Raw genomic sequence first — 18440 nt, forward strand, 5'->3', positions numbered from 1 at the left:
AGTACACAGACCTTCGGATTTCACCAAAAAGATTAACTCGCGATGTGACCAAAGATGTTAAAGCGAGCATAAATAACAGCGAGAGAAAAAAAAATTCAATTTTAATTTAAAATCATCTTACAGCTTAAAATTTATTCACTGTGGATGGTTGCAGTATAATTCAATTGATTGATTTTTTATTTTAGTCGGTTATTTAACGACGCTGTATCAACTACGAGGTTATTTAGCGTCGATGAGATTGGTGATAGTGAGATAGTATTTGGAGAGATGAGGCCGAGGATTCGCCATTAGATTACCTGGAATTCACCTTACGATTGGGGAAAACCTCGGAAAAACCCAACCAGGTAATCAGCCCAAGCTGGGATCAATTTTTTTTATGTTTGTATGAAAATAATTAGGAATAATCTTTACAATGAAAATGTGACAACACCGCTTGACATTGCAAGTACCAATGCGTGCGAAAAAGAGATATATCAAACACAAAGCCTGCCGCTAGGGTATTAATTCAACGATTTTATCTTCGAATCTCTTATAGGCTTATTTTCGTTCATCGCTGCGAGGAATTGTCTGATGGATTGAGAGAAGTTAAAATGTGTTGAATAATCTGCACAACTTCAGGCCTGCATGTCTCGTTTCCAGAATGTCCCATTCGTTCAAACAGAGCTTCCTGAGCGTCGAGAGTATATAGCTGGGCAAGCTACCTTCGTTAGAGCGCAAAAAACCAATATTCCTTAATATCTGTCTTTAATAGTCTATGGTGGCCCACGGATACTAGTTGGTATTAAATCCGGAAATTGTGTTGTAAGACTTACAAATGAAAAGGCGTTTTTATATTTTCTGATGTTCAGACAGCGATTATGGCGCTCAGATATCATAAATAGTAAAGAGAATTCCTTGCAAATGCATGTTTTTATAGGAACATAGGACATAGCTCAAACTTAGTACTTATCCATTTCATTACTTCCCAGTTCCAAATATGTGTACTTTTTCCGTGCATGGTTGTATGTTTTGGCCTTTTTGGAGATAAAAACATGCATAATGCATATTTAAACAATTTTTAGCATAATCATGCATATAGGCCTAATAGGCCCTATACATCATATTCAGTTTAAATGCGTATTTTAATGGTTTTGAGTGGACACCTCAGTTTCCCGATTTTTATGACTCTCATTTTAGCTTCAGGAATCAGGACTGAAAAAGAAAAAGGAATAAAACTGAGTAACAGAAAAAGGTTCATTCAAGTTTGCACCCATAACTTCTTGCGATGTAGAGAGGTCATTCTCTGCCTACAAAAACATATTGACTGACAACAGTAGGAACCTTAGTTGTTAACTGTGCAAAAAAAAAAAAAAAAAAAAAAAAAAAAAAAAAAAAAAAAAAAATCAAGTGAAATAAGAAATTTGGGATAAAAATTAAAGTGCATGTTTTAATGTATTTTTCGCTTGATCGTGCATGTTTCATAGTTTGATAGTACATGAATGCATATTTTGGGATTTTATAATGCCTGAAATTCCTGTCTCTAGTCATAAGATGTAGACCTATTAGCGCGGGATGCTATCGAATTCCTGGAAGTTGAACTTTATCATTATGGCAACATTGAATAAACAGTCTAACAATAATTATTATTGTCACAATTTTTCCCTTATATCCACACAACTCAAATGGGCTGACAAGACGCCAGAATCCAACTTTGAGTACACACAAATACTGTGTGAGTTAAATTGTGGCTTTCAGGTAGCAGCTCCCTGTAAAGCAGGTTTGAATAATTTCAAGGAAAAATTGTTCCGGGGCCGGGTATCGATCCCGGGACCCTTCGCTTAGCGCACGAATACTCTTAAGTCACACAGTATTTATTTTGTGTGCACTCAAAGTTGGATTCTGGCGTCTTGTCATCCCATTTGAGTTGTGTGGATGTAAGGGAAAAATTGTGACAGTGTTGTGTATAGTTCCTAGGGTAGCTCAGTCGGGAGAGCATTCGTGCGCTAAGCGAAGAGTTCCGGGATCGGTACCCGGCCCCGGAACAATTTTTCCTTGAAATTATTCAAACCTGCTATACAGGGAGCTAGTACCTGAAAGCCAGATTTGCATAATAATTATTACTGTTTTAATACCCGTATATTGTAGACCTACGTTCATTTGTTCTTATTTAAATACGCTATATCAAAATAATGCAACTATTGACGGCCATTGAATTTCTACATATGCCCAGCTTAGGAATATTTACAAAAATAAATTATTCATTCACGAAAAATGAAGTAGTTCTTATCATTTTTGTAACTTTGACAGGTTGAAGAGTTTTTCTGTAAATTTCATCAATAAAATTGCACTAAGTATTTGAAATTGAACATTTTGATACACACAATGATGTATGCAGGAAATTGTTTTAAGAATTAAGCGATTTATTATTATTATTATTATTATTATTATTATTATTATTATTATATCCTACTATTAAAGACTAACTTGAAGATTTCAGCGCATTCGCATTAAAGGCATCGTGACCAAGAACTTTGTGTACATCCTTATAGTCCTGAGCAGCATTCACCAAATTGAGTCTAGACAATTCAATAAAAATCATAAACATGGAGTTAGAATAAATTTGTTTACTTAACCGCTTGAATTAAAGCGAGTGCAAGATTCCATCTAACTGCAAAATGACTTCAATTGGACAGCCCTGGTACAGAACACACGTCGCTCTGCACTAATCTGCTTTAAAATCAGAATCAATAGCCCATCAGGGTGCTCATGTTTACACAGGTTTATTCTGGGAATTTGGCCAGCATTAGGTTACTCCGTGCTGCTTCCAATAATGAACCTACATTTCAGTCACTTCGAGGACATGCAAATTATTTTGAAGCTGCGAAAATCCATTTTGACATAATTATATTTGATGATATGATGGTAATAGACGTTTCGAGTATCCCGTTCACGTAAAAGCGATTTTTGGCGCGCCACCTCTTTAACTACGTACATACTACTGTAACTTCCCACCCATTCCTTGAAGTCTGTTTTATTCGTAGCCCACTTACTCTTTAGTTTGTGCTTTCAATAATATTATTATTGTATTAATTTTGTATTCATACTTGATGTTGAAAATACTTCCACCTGGACTTAAATTAACTTCGCAGCTGTTTTATTTTTTGACGTAAATTAACGCACACAGCTGTAAAAAAATATATACAGGGTGTTTCAGGAGGAATATTAAATATTTTAGGGGGTGATAATATGGGCTGTTCTGAGTAAAAAGTTCATATACACATGTGTCCTATTTTTATTGGGTACAGAGATACAGCTGTTAGAATGTAACCTAAGAAGGTGCTAAGCAAAGGCAAATGATTACGTTCAATGACCTTTCGTTTCGTGTGTTGCTGTGGGCTTATTTATCGATTGTCATTTTTGTTTTGAAGGTTAAGTTGTGAAGTTGTGCTACCCTCAATGGGGGGCAGTTTACTATTATTATTATATTGAATTTTTCAACTGTGATTGTGATTTGTTACTGTATCGTTTAAGCACGCCGCACGTATTTACAAATGCTGAGTATGCACTTATGGTATTTGTGTACTGGTTTTGTAATGGAAACGCTGTTGCTGCTTGTAGAGAATACGGCAGAGATTTCCTAACAGCAGAGCTCCAGAGTCAAGAGCGTTTACTCGTGTTTTCACTAAACTGCGTGAGACTGGTGCAGTGCCCAGCAATCATATTTTATCTCAACGTGTAAATGTACAGAATATGGATGAAATAGAAGACATTATTCAGTTGGCGCGCCACCTCTATATCTACGTACACATTAACTTTTCACCCATTCCTTGAATTTTGTTCGTTTTATTCATAGCCCACTTACTCGTTAGTTTGTGCTTTCAATAATTATTATTGTATTAATTTTGTATTCATAACTGACATTACTTCATGTTGAAAATACTTCCACCTGGACTTAAATTAACTTCGCAGCTGTCTTATTTTTTTGACGTAAATTAACCCGCACAGCTATAAAAAAATATATATACAGAGTGTTTCAGGAGGAATATTAAATATTTTAGGGGGTGATAGTATAGACTGTTATGAGTAAAAAGTTCATATAAACATATGTCCAATTTTTATTGGGTACAGAGATACAGCTGTTAGAATGTAACCCAAGAAGTTGTTAAGCAAAGGCAAATGATTACGTTCAAGGCACTTTCGTTTCGTGTGTTGCTACTCCGGTTGCTATGAGCTTATTTATCTATTATCATTTTTGTTTTGAAGGTCAAGTTGTGAAGTTGTGCTTTAGTTTACATTATTGAATTTGTCAACTTTGATTGTGATTTGTTGACCAATTCTACTGTATCATTCAAGAGACAAAGTCAAAAAGAAGAATGTATCTATGTAGAATGTGTCTTTATATCTAAAACTGGAATATATAGTTTATGAAAGAGTATCACTATCTCCCCATGAGTTTTTTTAAGTAATATGAAGTCCAAGTTTATTCTCAGTAGTTTTCTTCAGATACCGTAATTGACTTCAAGAAGAGAAGAAGAAAGTAACAGAATTCAGAATTCGAATATTGAGCGGTCCAGTATCAAAAGTGAACACCTTACATTTCACTGATTTTACAGTAGAATATAAATACTTGTCCATAGTTTACCTGCAATGAAATACCACCCTAAATATCGTGTAACTTTCAACTTGATTAAATCTATGGAAGTGGGTGAAATTTGTAACTGAAATGTGTAGATATAATTAATTTTGTAGAAATACGTGTAAACTGATTTGGTAGTTTTGAATCAGTATAATATGCATACATATTGCAACACAATTCATTTTACGTATTTTTTGTAATATGAAGTAGCTACAAGTTTCATTATTATTAATATTTTTGACAGTGATTATGAAAAACAAGTTTTATTTGAAAAATGAATAAATAAAGTATGATTCCTTGAAACCAAGTTCAAAACTAAAACTGTCAACAATATTATTGGGAGATCTCCCATCTCCTTTCGTCCTCATCATCACTGTGGTCGTCATTATAATCTTTATGGTGTAGTTGTGAATGTCTAAGTTTGTTTTGAAGTTTTCAAACTTTTGACAGATGAAACATACTGTTTAAAGAATGTAAATACAAGATAGAGATAATATTTGTATTGTATTGTATTTATTTACATTTCATGGTATTCGTACATTGCTTCACAGCTATAATATGGAACATGTCAAAAAAAATCTTAATATTAGGGTACCAGTACTGTAAAGTCTTAATTATAGTCACAGCAGAGCGTTAAAATGGCAAGGGTCTAATGAGACTTTTAAACTCCCTATAAACCTGGCTTTTACAGTAGTATAGTGTCGCCACGGCAACTGAACGAAACTTTGGCGTGGCGATCAGTAGCGGCCCGCGGTTACAAAGGCTGCCAGTTCTGCATGAAAAATAGTGTATTTAGCAAACGCATGCTGTTTATTACATCTAAATCGGATAACGCGTGTAATTACAGCCCCTTCTCAAAGTTGACTATGCACCCGAAATTGTACTCCAACCATCCCCGTGGCCTACCCACCCCGTGCTCTACACCTCTCTCCCACCTGGCACAACTAGTCACGTAGTGGAGATGTGCCCCACATGTTGATACCTGAATGAACAACCATCAGGAACTTTTTATCTTCGAACGCTTTTAACTCCTACCGAATTTCGTTATTCCAACTTTTCTAGCCTACACCCGTACCGGCTGACGGAATTATAAAACAGAGAGCTGGGAGTTCCTACAGATTTGCAATAAAGTATCGTAACTTGACCAGTTCGTGAACATGTTTGTTGCATTATTAAATTTACTTCTTTGGGATAACAGCGCAATAAATGAGCTGTGGGACACAATACAAATTCTCCGTGTTTCCCACTCATTACGTTAGCCCCGCCATTAACCAGCACAATTAATTTGTGTGGTTCAATTATGACTGAATTTCCGTTAAGCCTATATTCCATGAAGATAGTTTGCACCAAACTTTCAGCGTCATATTTTGCTGGCACTAAAGAGAAATTTCCAATAATTTTATTGCTATCCAGCAATTAATTTTGAATCGTTTTTGTAGTTCCTTTGAATTGTGACGAGCCCTGTAAATGATTTTTGAAAGTTTAATCTAATTGTGGAGTAAAATCAGTCAAACCCCGAAATATACCGCGGTTTGTTGAATCTTATGATTCGGCAAGTCCTCGCATCGCTAATTCAATTTCACGCAGTTAATTATTTTAGATAGACCATATCTATTTTTAGAAACATTCTCATCTTGTTTCTGAATGTTAATCCACGCAGAATCAAGCTGTATTAGAATATTTTAATATCTCTAGCAGTGACAAATCTGTTTGACTTGAAAGGAGTTTTCGAATTTTCTTTTTTTTCTAGTTTTTTAAGTCACATTAACTAAATCCTTCACTCCGGTCTTTGTCCATGTATTTTCTCCTCCAAACAGAAGACACGGGTGGGGGAGAAAGCGTTTTCATGAGCGCAGCAAAAAAACCAATCGTTTCCAATATACATTTCGGTATTAAAATGACTAGTAGGCTACATGATTTCCTCGACTTTTTCCAGAAATTTAAATATTTAAATTTGGTGTAGGACGTCCTAATTTCTTAAGTTAACGTACAATTTCTCTTTTAATTTCGAAAGGGGTTTGTCGATTAGGTTTTCATTTCATTCATTTTTAATATAAAATATTTCCTTAGACACACTGACTAATCTCACCACCCACACCCACAGCACTATAACACACTGGAGCTGTAAAGATATACAGTAAGTCCAGAAGCTATACTTGTTTTTTTTTTTTTTAAGATGGGACATAACAGTTAAGCGGCCGAGCTTGGAACTACAGTGCTATGTTGCCAATATGGACTACCATGCTGCCAGCTGATGGAAGCCAGCAATTGTCGTTAAGATGGCTGACGTTAAAACATTCATTGTCAATTCACGCGGAGGTAAGAAAGCAATACAAAAATCGACAGAGAATCAACGACGAAAAGTACCAATGCTAACAATATGTGCACAATAAATGTCGCCAAGGGAGCTATTAAGCACTCGCCACCGGAAAGGGTAAGTTTGGCAGCTCAACCATTGTTACCATAGCAACAGGCCTACCACACTATGAGACATTCAGTTGTTTTTCCGATCGCAACGCTCCTGTCATTTCCCATCTTTCAAAAACACAAGTATAGGAACCATAGACAAATAACAGAACTAGGAACTGCCGATCACAGATCCGAGAAGTACACTACAGATAAAATTCTCGAGCAGTTCAAGGCTCCTACAGACAGTAAAATCTCGAATCGAAGGAGAATGAATTGGAAAAATAAATGAAACAATGAACTAGATTACATAAAAGCACGTTTTACATTTTAAATTTTACAGGTTCATATAAATGGCGGTTCTGCAGCTTTGTGGTTCTTATTGTAGAGCCGCCCCTGGTGGCGATCGTTCTAAGACTCCAGTTTTCCTCTTAATACTGTGGACAGAGTAGGTAGAACTCGTTCTGCTATGGAATTAAGGAGATATTTATTGTGGTGTTCGGGTGATTTTTATTGTGCCGTTTATGTGAGCGAGTAGTAATTGTTTTGTTCTTGATGTAAATCCAATTATATAATCTGTAAGGAAGAGACGTTCCTTTTATCCACCCAAGGACTAGACTATTTTTCAGAAGTGGTGTAGAGCAATTCCACGAAGACTGAAAACTGTATGCTCGTTCTTATATCTGTGATATCATTTTTCTGCGGTTTTGATTGTAAGAACCGATAAATTATTATTGCCGGTAAAGAGGTAGGACTTCCACGCAAGAAGTGGCGACCAAGGGAGCTATAACACATATTTTCCCAAACTTGCCTCGATATCTTAAAAAAAGAAAAGAAGAGAAAATATCCAATCAAGAGGACATCAATCCTTTCTCATAACAATGTACCCTTACCAAATACCATCTGGTTATGACCAATTCCATTGACGCTAAATAACACAGTAGTTGATATAGCATCGTTAAATATCCGAGTAAGAACATAGATATACGGAAGAAATTAGAGGTGGAACCATTGCTGGAGAAATTAAAGAGAAATAACAGAAGGTGGTGTGAACATCTACAAAGGATGCCGAACTACAGACTGCCAGCTTTAGCAATGGGATATAAACCAAAAGGAAGACGAGATGTAGGAAGACCAAGAGCGAAATGGGCGCCGGAACAGGTTCAACATGAACCTAATCCTTGAAGTGAAGAAGAAGAAGAAGAAGAAGAAGAAGAAGAAGAAGAAGAAGAAGAAATATCCGAGTAAAAAAATAATTGGATGTGACACCCGAAAATCAGAAGAACGCCTTAGTTAATCTTGCGCTTGTGTGCATTTATGTGCCATTACTGAATGCCCAAAATTATGTCTAGTTACATTGACCGTAATTCCTTCCAGCGAATGAACCCCAGACCAGCATTTCAGCTGTTTAGTGTGAGTTTTTCAAAATCGATACATTTTTTAGTCATAAACTGTGATGTGTTCGAGAAAAGTGAAAATACAAAAGAATTTACAAGGTGAATGAACGATCTTGCATATATGCTGAACTCAAAGACTCCCCTCTGCCCTGTACAAAGGATCCTAGCATTACACGATTTTCGAAAATATATTACACTTAATTGGCAATACAAAGAACACGTTTGCTTAAGAAAGAACCTGGAATTATTTAGAGTGACAATTCAGAGCACTTACGAAATATATTAATTCTTGTGGGATAGCAGATTTAAATATATTCTGACAGAAAAAATTTAACCAGGATCCTCTAGAGCGACATTTTGGAATTAGAAAATGATTATCTTGTGATGATCACCATAGACTTTCTACAACTGAACATTTTTCAATCTATATGCCAGTTAAAAAATGTGCTGTATTCAAGTGCTAATTGTGAACTCCTAATTGAATCGAAGTACCTAGCTTCTGCTTCATTAAATATACTTGTTTTAATTATTAATTATTTTATTTTTAATAATAGCACTTTAGTCTTGAGTGAGTGAGTCGTAATTAACGTAAAAGTTATTTCGGTAACTAAAGTATAGTATAATTCTACTTTGCATCTATAACTTAAACTGGTTTACAATTTTATTACAGTTGTGTATTACGTTTCTGCATGGATTAACATTCAGAAACAAGATGAGAATGTTCTTAAAAATAGATATGGTCTATCTAAAATAATTAATTCAATTTCACATCATAAGAGGTTTCTAATCGAACATATGAGAAAGTAATAGATCTCATGGAAAAGTCGTTAATTTAATATTCTCCAATAAGTAACATACAACTAGTTAATACAGTGCTACTAAATTGTTTTAATTTTACAAAACACAAAATAACCTAGGTATTACATTATAGGATAAATATAATATCGAACCTTAATTTATGAGTCTAAGTTGCACGTAATATTTCTTGTTCACCAGAATTACATACAAACCAGATACCGGTACAACTGCAACTAATGACTAAATAGTAGATAAAAACTATTGGTGAAAATAAAGTGTCTCCTTTATTATTATTATTATTATTATTATTATTATTATTATTATTATTATTATTATTATTATTACATTCTTTCTTGTGTAAAAAAAAATATAATTTCATGTCAATGCGTACTTTATAATGCCATAAAAATGTTAAGTTTTGCGAAGCTGTACTTTTTTGCTTATTTCTGGCAGAAGCCGGCACAATGTTCCATTTTTCGATTAATTATTATATTTACTATTCAGGGTTGTGTTAGATAACTCACAATTTGTTACCGTAATGTAACAATATTACATTTTTAAACAAGTAAAGTATTGTAACAAAGTACTCTACAATACATTCTTATCTAATGGGTTATTTTTATAAACCTTTTGCATTTGCTCGAATAGCGATCCTGAAACTGGGGACGGAAAACAGAGCTAGCGCCACTCAACAACGAACCACTGAACTAGAAGTAATTCTCTTCTACTCGCTCTGGCCACAGTCTAGTTGAAATATATACAGAAGAGTTTTACAATATAATCTACTAGTATAACACAAAGTTTAGGTTTAGTATCAATACTTAATACAAGAAATATTCATGAAGGGTTGTTGAATGTCATAAATTCCACCTACAGAATAGAAGGCGTGAGAAATTAGGTACCTCTTTAATTTCGCCCTAAATAATCTTATGTTTTTAGTTTGATTTTTTATAACCATAGTGAGGGTATTAAAAATTTGTTATGCCATACAACGCACTTCTTTTTGATAGCACGATAGATTTGCTGATGGAGTATGAAAGTCATTTTTTGACATGTATTCAAGTTATGCTATGAACTATTGAATTAGTTACAAAATTTTCACGATTACATACGAGGAAGTTTATTAATAAAAAATATAAATACTGACAAGCCATGGGAATTGTTTGTAGTTTTTTTAAAATGGTTCTACACGATTCCCCAGATTTGGCACCTACTATTATTCTGAATACTTTTTTTTTTTGTAATAGAAATATACTGTTACTATCTGTAGAATTTTCCCGGAATATTATCCAAAACTCATTACCAAGTGGAACTATACAAAGTATAATTGCTTTAAAGCACTATTGATGCTTACTATCTCTTGCATAGATCTAATAGCAAAACATACTGAACTTAGTTTGGAGGTAATTTCTTTAATGTGATTTTTCAAATTTAACACGTTTGTAAGCCAAGAAATTTGGTTGTTGTTTCTATAATGAACCTATTGTTAATTATTGTGCTTGAAATTTACGAGGTTGAATTTGGACAGGATTTAAATTGCATTATGTTAGTTTTGTTACAATTTAATAGTACTAATAAATTGGCTGAGAACCAATCACATATTTTGAGTAGAATTGCCTCTGTTGAAGTTGGAGTTATTGGCTGTAATTACTCTACTTGTGTCATCTGCAAATAATATCTAAATCTTTTATTATGGGAGCAAGATCATTTACGAACACTAGAAAAAAGTAGGGGACTTAATATTGATCCTTTAGGAATTCCATTACTAGTATTAATATTTCTCCATGTCGGGGCAGATTTTGATAGTTGTATTGATTTCGACTTTCTGTTTCCTATCTATGAGATATGAGGAAACCATTGGTGAGCAACGCCTTTAATCTTATAATAATCCAATTTGTCGAGCAGCATTTTAGGATTTATACAGTTAAGTGCTTTGGATAAATCACAGAATATCCGCCCAACTTGTAATTTTTTATTAATTGTCTCCAGAATTTTGCCAGTTGAACTAAATGTTGCATTTTCCGTGGATTTATTTGTTCTAAATCCAAACTGTTCTGAGACTAAAATGTTGTCTATTTCAAGATGATGATATAATCTTTACTTTTCCAAAGAATTTGGAGAAGACAGTAGAAATGATGTGGTTCTGTAATTTTTTTGAAGATAGGAATAACCATTGAATATTTTAATCTCTCGAGGAATATACCATTGAACATTGAATAGTTACCGATACATAAATAACTTAGTAGCCTAGCTATAATATGTGAATTCGCTTTTAGTATTTTGCTCGTTATTTCATCATACCCTGAGGCAGAGGTGTAGTCGTAAATAAAATAGTACCAGCGCACTTTGCGAAAAGTTTATTATTATTATTATTATTATTATTATTATTATTATTATTATTATTATTATTATTATTATTATTATTATTATTATCATTATTAGATTGGTTATTACTTATAAGTTAATATTTATTATTAATGTCGCAGCTATTATACATACTACTGATCTGTATTTACAAAATACAAAGTTGAGTAGAAGGCAAGTAAGAAAATTATTTTAAAAAGTAAAAATAAAGAAGCAGGGCACTCACAGGTTGCAGAAAAAAGTACCGGAGCGACGTCATGGTGCACCCTAGTATGACTACACCCCTGCCCTGAGGAGTTTTTTGACTTTAGATTTTTAATAATTGTAATTATTTCTTGTTTGTTTGTTGGAAATATTTGAATATTTGGGAATTTTGTTGGAAAATATTATGTTAAAGAGTCTAAACTGTTAGTAACATTATCTTGGGGGATGCTGAGGTTATCAGTTATTGAAATAAAATACTTGTTAAATATGTTCGCAATTTCATTTGGGTCTGACATTTTTTAATTGTTAGATAGAAGAGTATAGTTTGTTATACTTTATTTTTTGATCGTCCACTTTCCTTTTTAATTATCTATGTTCCAAGTTGTTTTTATTTTATTATTAGAGTTTTGTATTGTATTATAGTGTAATTCTTTAGCTTTTTGGATCACTTTGTGTAATATTTTTGAATAATTTTTATAATGTTATTTTAAGTAAGTTATATAATGATCTCTTGATTTTGCAGGAGATTTTAATACCTTGTGTAATCCATCTATTGTTGCATATTTTTGCATTTTTATACTTTGCAGGAAAACCGGATCAAAAATATTTACAAATGTTTTATGGAGCCCGTTGAATTTACTTTTCATATCACTTTGACTACCGGTATATACTGATTCCCATGTTTCATTTTTAAGATTCGTTTCAAAATTATTTAATGATTTCCTGTTTATAATTTTCTGAATCTCACTTTAGTTTAATTTTTGATGATGTGTTAATATTTATATTTAGGAGTTGAACATCATAATCCGAAAGACCATTAATTATTATTGGGGTTGTTTGAGATATAAACCTACCTATTCTTTCCTTTCCAATATATACGTATGTTATCTATTGCAGTAGCTGAATCCCCTTGTACCTATTCTTTTCTTTCCAATAAAGACGTATGTTGTCTATTGCAGTAGCTGAATCTCCTTGTATTCTGGTCGGAAAATTTACTGTGTAAATTAAATAATTGAAAGATGCTAGCAATGAATTTAGTTGATCTTTTCTATTGCTTTCTGTTAGATAATCGACATTGATGTCTCCACAAATAATGCATTCACGTTTCAGTTCCTGTAAGTTTTCAAGGATCTTTTCCAATAGATGAATAAAATTTTCATAGTCTCCAGATGGTGCACTATATAGACATTATTATAATGAAATTATATGTATCATTTTCTAATTCAACAGCAACAGCTTTGCAAAAATATGAATGATCAATAATTTCAAATTAAAGTCAGATTTGAGAAATACACTCACGCCTCCATCCTCAAGAGTTTGTCTGCAGTAACTAGCATCTAATTTATAACCTTCCAGTGAGAGACAATTGTTTCCTATGGTGTTCGGTAATACATACCGGTTGCATATTCGAATTTAAATGTTCGGAATCTAAGGATGCAAGGAGTTCATCAGTCATATTTCTGATACTACTTATTCTGATGGAATACACTTAATGTTGTTTATACACTGAATGTTGTTGATACAATGAATGTCAAGGTGTCTTTCTGTTTCTTCACTACGGTACTTAATCGAATAAGTAGGCTACCAGTACTTGATTTATAATTTTTAATATTCTCTTTTGTAGTCTGAATACTTCTGATGACAACCCCAAGATAAAATTATACCATATGATAAGAATGAATGAACATGGTCAAAATAAACTAATTAAAGTAGTTCCATGGGAGTTATTTTGGTTACGATTTGGAATGCATAGTAACACAAAAGACTTAGTTTATCAGTTAAATCATGGGTGCGTGTGTAAAGATTTCTGGGGACAGTTCCCAGTCCCCGGTTTTGAGTTGCTGTCCCTGGGAGCAAATGTCCCCGTTTTTGTCCCTGGAAATTAATTTTGTCCCCAGAAGTTTTGATTTTGTTCAATAACATTTTACACGTGAATATTTAAGTATCGTGATGAAACTCTTGCGATTCATGCACATTTCTGAACGGTTCTCAGTATGAGAAGAAGAACCAGCAAAAACAGTATGAGATATCCTGCACTCTTTAAGAAGAGTTGCGTGGAAGCATTAAAACTGCCGCAGCTTCCATTTCTATGTAGGTAAAAAAATGAAAACTTTTGTGACAAACCAACAGGTGAAAAGTGCTATGATGTTTTGCAACATTTAAAAAAAAATCCATTACATTTGAAAATCTTCTCAAAAAAGTGTCATTAATCATGTGTCTTTCAGTCAGTAATTCCTCAGTTGAAAGACTTTTCTCCACATTGAACTCAATCTGGACTGATGAAAAGTCAAGAAAGAAAATTGAAACATCTTTGTTACAAGTGAAAACAAACTTTCATTTTTCATGTGAAGAACTTAGTGTGAATGGGAATTAACAGATCCTTAAAAAGATACATTATCCAGACAAGTATTTGTAAAATGTGTGTGTTAGAGTTCAATGTGTACAATATTATGTGAAAGACTTCCATGCATGCGTGGCTATAAATATGTATAGGAGGAGTTACCGGTACGTGTGTTTATGCATTTAGTTCAAAAAGTTAAGATACTCTACAAATAATGTGTGCAAAGTTCTGTCATTGTATCTACTGTTACATGTATCTTCTGCAACATTTCAATGGATAGTGACTAGATAAGTGTTTGTGGTTTTTTTTTAAATTGCCGATGTCTCCTGTTGGACCATAAAAAATCTGGTCAGCGTACTTTTGAGAAAATCGAATTCAAAATTTAAATTCGAATCCAAAATCGTATTATGAATAATGGAGAAATTGAAGTTAATTTTTCGGTCACTGATAATATTCTGAATTACCATATTTAATATTGAATACCTGGTATGTCTTCCCTATAGCCTATCAGATTGGAGTCGACTCAAATACCTAAAAATGTTGTAGGTTACATTCTGCTTCCTTTATTACTGGTATGCTGTTATTGAGTAATATTTCGACGGAATTGTGTATTTGTTGTCGACTGAAATACATACAAAGAGTGTTATACTTATTATTAGTTTTAGTTTATTGCTAGTTTACCGTTGTTCTAATTGTGCTTAAGTTTCGTTTATGTTTGCTAGTAAGTTATTTGTTAGATTGTTAAACATTAGTACAATATTAGTATCATCTGCAAATAGAACAGTTTTGGTTTGTGTTATTCTTGAGTGAAGTTCGTTTATATTGGAGGAATAAAATTGGGACAAGAATTGATCCTTGGGATATTGGTACGCCATGCTTCATAGTAGTGGGATTTGATTTTGCTGAGCCTCTTTCTGCAAATTGTTTCCTATCACTTAGGTATTCACTTCTGCTAATCCCCTTATGCCAAACAATTATAGTTTCTGGATCAGTATCTCATGATCAACTGTGTCAAACGTTTTACTGAGGTCCAAGAATAGCCCCACTGTCGGATTCCTAGATTTAAGCTACACTAAAAACTCGTTATTTCGAAATTTTTAAATGTAAAGTAGGTATTGCATATTTCGAAGGACTAGTTGTTTCCCAGTTTCATATATTGGAATTTATGTGCTTTATAATGTGGTTAACTCGAATACTGTTAATTTGTATTTCGAATACATATGAGGGCCCATCCCAAAAATACAATTTTTAAATTCAAAATCACAGACTAGTCATTATTACGTTCTGTATTTGAATACCTAGGATCACACTGGTGATCATACTACTGTGAGTCATGCAGCCAGATCTAGTCTTTGGGAATGTTGCTGTGCTGTTTAGATCCAATGTGGTGATAAAGAGATACCAGTAACAGTGATACTTTGGAAGCAAGAGCTGGAGTACATTGAAAAACCTCTTCTAACGTTTTATTTACCACCACAAATGTCACATTAGTATAGCCGACAATTATATTGAGAATATCCATGTAAATATTAATTATCGAAAAATACATGGGTGATGGGCAAAATTTTCCGAGAATGGCTGCTAGCAGTAGAAAGAAAAATGACATGTAGAAGTAGATATCTTGCTTCTACTAAACCACGTTTCCTCTCATAATCAAGAACTGTCATTGAAATATGTACCACTGTCGTATCTACCACCTGACACTCAGTCACACACAGTCTCTGAATAAAGGAATCAGAGCTTGCTTCAAATGCGCATACTGGAAATGTATAAGTAAGATTCCTTTCAAGATAAATTTTAATAAACACTCCATCTTCGAAGTTAGGAAACTGAATACATTGAATGTATTTAAGGCCCTATCGGTGATAGTGTTATCCAGTACTGGTATAAACAATGCAGACGAATATGATGTGAAAGCCTTTGATGTAACGTAAGTCTTCTTTTCAAAATACTACAGCTGAAGTTTGTAACAGAGAACGATAGACTTTCATTTTAAATTTAAATTATTTGAAAACATAACAAATTACGTCATTCACGATTTTTTCCCTAGCCTTTTTCTTCGCCTCTCCCTCCCCCGAAAACTTTGCTATTAGTATTTTCAGTATTGATTTTATAGACTTTCAGCAGACTTCCCTCTCCTTCTGCTGCAGATAAATCGAAATTGCATTATTCGAAGTGTGTTTTTTTATCTCACACACTTTGAATTAACGAGGTTTCACTGTATTTGTAATTTGGCACAAATTATATAGTCTAGGCCTAAATCTTCTTTTCTTTTGCAAGAGGTTACAATTTCTTTTTCATCCATTTTTTTATATTATTATACTGATTAGATGTAGATGTAATTTTTAAGTAAAAATCCAAACTACCGGTATTGAAATTGTGTTATTCTGTTCATAAATTTATTTGATTTCCCACCCACACCTGTCTCTTTGTTAATTACTTCGATCCAATTTTCTTTCTGCAACAAACATTTGAAGTATTCAATGTACCGGTATACTTTTAGTTTGGTACCAGTACACATTGTCTATTCATTAACTTTTCTTTTTATTTTTAGGTATGGTACCGGTAGACATTTGAGAGGATTTTTCTAATGAGACTTGTTTGAACTTCTGCTTTATTCTTACAAAGTGAGTAAACAAGTTAAATAGCTAAGGATATTCTAATCTAATCTATCTAATCTAATTGTAACAAAAGCAAACACAAATAAATTGCTACCGGTACTGATATTAAGAATTATTAACATTAGAAGTACCATTCTTATATAACCCAAAAAATGTCATGTGCTTCCGCAACTATGCAAGCTGCAAAGAAGGTTATGTTACCACCTTCCGGTTTCAAGAGAAATTACCGGTATACTGGTATTCAAAATCATAATTGGGATCATAGTAAAGATTCAGTGGTAGATATGAAATATTTTTCAACTGAAAGTTTTTTAAAAAGTGAAAAGTTCAGTGATAGTGCTGGTAGAGTTATCATTATTCCACCTAAGTATACTGTAATTACCTCTTGTCTGATACATTCCCTGTTATTTTCTCTGGTTTGTCTAGTTATTTTAGTAAACAAAAAAAAGGCACAGAAAAAAAGAAAGGAAATTGGAAGTGAAAGAAGAGGAGAAAAAACGTGTCTTTTGTTAGAATAGGTGGCTTGCCAGGAAGATATTAAATTTGTTTCAACACGTTATTTCTCAAATTTATGAAAACATTTACCATTGTATGTGGCAAGTCAGTCATAGTACAGATAATTTATACTAGGCAGGTCGGAAAGTAATGCACAACAATTTCTTTACCGTACCATATACTATTTTGGTTAGGATGTTCAAAGTTGGCAGATAGTTAGTTTGAATCTTATGCTACAGACAGCAATGGCTCAACTAGGTGTCACCCTGGTGGAACGAGCGGTAACTACTGAGTAAAGATGGAAGTGTGCTAGCATCGTCTACTTGTGAAAAGCAGCAAAGTGTAGTCCGTTCGTTCAAAACAAAAAATTCCTGTGAAATCCACAGGGAAATGTTAGAGGTGTATGGTGCTGATTGTCTGGACCATAGCAACATCTCCAGGTGGTGCAGATTCTTCGAAGAGGGCCGAGTAAATCTTACCGACGAAGCACATTCCGGCCAACCAGTGACCGCTGTAACACCACGCAATGTTAGAGGCATTGAGGCAGCAGTCATTCACCCTACAGCACAGACCTTGAACCGTTTGAGTTTCACCTCTTCGAACCAATGAAAAAATTCCTATGAGGCCAATGCTTTGGTTTGGATAAAGAAGTGAAATCAGTCTTGCGCAGGTGGTTACATGCGCAGAAAATGGAGTTTTATGAACGAGGTGTACTGAATCTGGTGTCACGATGGGGGAAATGTGTCGAGAAACTTGGTTCCTGTTTTGAAAAATAGGTAAAACCTGTAGCTTTATTCTGCATTATTTCGTTTTGCTTCCCTATTAAATATGTTGCCACAAAAAGTTTTTGTGCATTAATTTTCGATCCACCCTCGTATTTAGATTAAATTTTCACGATTTGCGTAACATAAGCAACTTGAACAGAACTGAAGATGATTTGAAACATTATTTGTATCTCAGTGTTATAGCTATTAGAGATGCTGTGTGATACTTTTCAAAAGAAGGGAGTTTGACACATTGGTCACAGTTAAAGGAATGATGAAAGCTTTCTCTAATGGTCATGGGCTACTTTAGAGTCAAACATACTTTTGTAAGGTAATAGATAACAATTCATTTCAGTGAATAAGGAAAAGAATGAAGCAATTTCATGTTTGATTACTTACATAAAAGTTTTGGTTGACAACAAAGAGGAAGTCCTT

At 33.7% G+C, this 18440-nt stretch overlaps 1 long non-coding RNA gene across 1 annotated transcript in view; it reads left to right on the plus strand.

Annotated features, from left to right (window-relative positions):
- LOC138710654 (uncharacterized) overlaps positions 1–18440 on the plus strand; it is a 42122-nt gene that overhangs the window by 20402 nt on the left and 3280 nt on the right. Inside the window, exon 2 of the long non-coding RNA XR_011335284.1 lies at positions 16680–16752. This is a non-coding gene — a long non-coding RNA (uncharacterized lncRNA). The remainder of the gene's footprint in view (positions 1–16679; positions 16753–18440) is intronic.

The sequence above is a fragment of the Periplaneta americana genome, chromosome 12 (assembly GCF_040183065.1).
Source record: "Periplaneta americana isolate PAMFEO1 chromosome 12, P.americana_PAMFEO1_priV1, whole genome shotgun sequence".
Lineage (NCBI taxonomy): Eukaryota > Metazoa > Arthropoda > Insecta > Blattodea > Blattidae > Periplaneta > Periplaneta americana.